At 33.3% G+C, this 3,360-nt stretch overlaps 1 pseudogene; it reads left to right on the top strand.

Moving 5' to 3' along the window:
* Positions 1-218: 218 nt before the first annotated feature.
* Positions 219-936, top strand: LOC125211560 (auxin-responsive protein SAUR50 pseudogene; annotated as a pseudogene).
* Positions 937-3,360: the final 2,424 nt, after the last annotated feature.

Raw genomic sequence — 3,360 nt, 5'->3', positions numbered from 1 at the left:
ACCTTGAAAAGTTTCAATTACTCCTTCATCATCCTCTATCCTCTAAGTAACACATTTTTATTTTTTTAAATTTTTATATAAAATCAAATCACGAATAAAAAATATTCAAAACTAGTAGAAAAAGTAAGAAGATTTTCTTTGCACAATGGACCCCACATTCTAGGCCCAAAAATACCACAACCTTCCTCAATAAATACCTCAACACACTCCATCTTCAATCTTCACCACCACCTCAAAATCCTCTTCTTCCACACTCCTTCAACACCTCTCCTCTCTTCTCCAAATGGCAATCAAAAAATCAAGCAAACTCTCTCAAGCAGCAGCGCTCAAGCAGATCCTCAAACGCTGCTCCAGCCTCGGCAAGAAGCAGCAGCACGGCTACGACCACGACCCCGTCGACGTCCCCAAGGGCCACTTCGCCGTCTACGTCGGCGAGAACCGCAGCCGCTACATCGTCCCCATCTCCTTCCTCTCCCACCCGGACTTCCAATGCCTGCTCCGCCGAGCCGAGGAGGAGTTCGGATTCGACCACGAAATGGGGCTCACTCTCCCCTGCGAAGAGGTCTTCTTCCGATCGCTCACTTCCATGATCCGATGAAGCTCAATTGCTAGGGTTTTTTCTTTTTTTTTTTCAATTTTCAATTTTTGATTTTCATCCGATCCCGCGCGTTGGTGAAATTTGTATTATACCGCGGATTTTTGGAGAGAGATGGTCAAGATGGAGGAATTGAGCTGCAGAATTGCTGAATTCTCTCCTCTTTTTTCAATATCTTTCTTCGCATTTTTAGAGGAATCTCTGATCTTAGAGCCCTGAATTGTGGGGGTGCTTGTTTACGAGGGTTGGATTTGTAGATAAGGTGTTTGTGATTTTTCCTCACAGAGGTGTTTGCTTTTACACCCTGTGATAGAATTTAACGGTAATTTTAATTCTGCTTATTTTTATTTTTATTTTTATTTTTATTTTTATTTTTATTTTTATTTTTATTTTTATTTTTATTTTATGTATATTAATTTGCATGTGTATTTACAAAGCTAAAAAGAATAAAAATAAAGGGGTGTGATATAAAATATTAAAAATGTGGAGGGTGATATTCAAACAAAATTCACTTTTATGTCTTTAGTTGGACGACTTTAATTCGATGTTCGTGTACTGGTGGTGATTAATAACGAGCTATCGTACTGAGAAGTTGACGACAATAGTAAATGAATGGAATAGTGTCGGTAGACCTCAACTGAATTTGTCATATTTAGTGACCGTTTCACTTAAACGAATAAAAATTAGAGTATACAAAACTCAAGGTGGAAGTTTTGGAATTTTATATGAATCGAGTAAGCCCTTATTTATTTGGTGAAAGCAATTTTTAAATAGAAATTGGGCTCATAATGAATGGAGAAAAACACAAAAAGGGAAGTGATACATCTTTGGTAGATTATGAAAAAAGATATTATGGTATTACTATATTTTTCGTAGACTATGTTTATATATTAGAAAAAAATAAAAAATGGAGTAATACTCTAATTTACATGCTACTACAAAATGGAGTAATAAAAAAAATGGAGTAATATAACCCGCACTCCGTTAACGGATTGAAATTCCGTACCATACAAACTATTTTCCGTTAATGTCGTTATTTTATTTGCACTGCAAGATTGAAAGCCATGCTTGTCCCATTAAGGAATCTTGGATTAGACTATTACTCTTACACAACCAATAACTTATGAAACTATGACCAAACCTTTTGCCGATGTTTGCAACAAAAAATAATTTCGAAACTAAGAAACGGAACTTGTGATGTTTGACACAACGAAGATGATGTAGCCGACATCAAGAGATAGATGTTGTGTGGTAGTCATAGCTGAAAATAATGACCGGCAAAGAATGGAAGTGAACTCAGCTCCTGAAGGATTGGCTTGGAATTGTCGCACCCACGGATTGTCGACGACTTCAAATGCTTAATTTAGTGCAGTTTTCCAACCCTCATGAGCCAACAATGAGATTTATCGACCACGACTCCCCTTGATCTACTTCAATGAGATTTATAGGTAAAAGGGCACCTTTTGTTTTATTTTACAATTAAATAAGCAAAGAAGTGTTTATTATGGAGTATAGAGTAATAGTTTGCCCCCAAGATTAAAATCTTGGCTTTGCCACTATATATTATGAGTAGTTTATTAGTACAAAATTATTTTACTTGATTATTTCATGGCTTTAATAAACATAAGATTGGATGACATAATAAAACTAACCGATTTCCAAATATATATTAAGATTTAATACATGGGGTCAATTAATTAATTTAAAGAAAGAGAGATATTCTTACTAGCTACTTATATTCCTTAACTTTTTTCAACATACTATATTGCTTTGTTCTAAAATTTGGGCCAGCCATTTTAAAGGTAAGGTTGGTGGTGAAAGTGAGAAGTCATGTATACATTATTGTCACAATCTAAATTTTAAATTTATATGAATAAATTTATCATATAATAATAGATTAACATGAATCCAATCTGCATGGACTGCATGGATGCCTCAATCAATTGCTACTACTATTATTTTCTGCAACAACATGAAGAGGTTAACTTTACAATTTGAAACTAAAGACAAGAAAAGAATCTAAAATACTGTGTTTTTGTAGGGTGTATGGTGTGTGAATATATTATATTTATAAATATGCATGATTAATACACCAACTTTATTGAATTGGGACCAGAACATTGAAGGTGGTGAGCTGGTCCTTCATCTTCATAATGCAACAAATAAAAGCAATAATTAATCAATATATTTATGATCTTCTTCTTTTTCTTTCAGCCAGAGTTTTCTTTTTTTTTTTTCCTGACAATAGTAACACATATTCTGCATTGAATTTTTTTTCTATTTTTTCTGTGGGGGATATATTAAGTAATGCAAAAGAGTTATGCTTATTGAAGAGAAATCTTGATTTGAATATGTTATTAGTGTATGAGTTTTAAAAAGAAATTAATGTATAAAACAGAAAAAATGTGCACGAAGAAACGAAATGCGATCAGAATAAAAATAATAGGGAGTATTGAATAAATTTGTGTTCTTTTTAAATTGACAAAGAGTGAGTAATCTGAAAACGGTGTATTTATAGAAGTGGATTTTGTCTTTCCAAGGTTCACTTTAGTCTATATAGAGTTTTCTTTTTCAAAAAATTATAGTATTCGATTTATATATTTAGTGACCACATGTTACGATAGGTCCCCTTTTCGTGTTCAATGTTTCCATCATATACCTTTTTTCCTTTTTTCACGATTAAGACTAACAACAATTTATCATCATTAAATTCGAGGGTAAACACATGAAATACCAACATTTAGATACTTAAACATTTATATATG

The sequence above is a fragment of the Salvia hispanica genome, chromosome 3 (genome assembly GCF_029641045.1).
Source record: "Salvia hispanica isolate PSC_SH4W2 chromosome 3, Shi_PSC_v1, whole genome shotgun sequence".
NCBI classification, from domain to species: domain Eukaryota; kingdom Viridiplantae; phylum Streptophyta; class Magnoliopsida; order Lamiales; family Lamiaceae; genus Salvia; species Salvia hispanica.
This window is presented reverse-complemented; position numbering and strand designations above follow the sequence as displayed.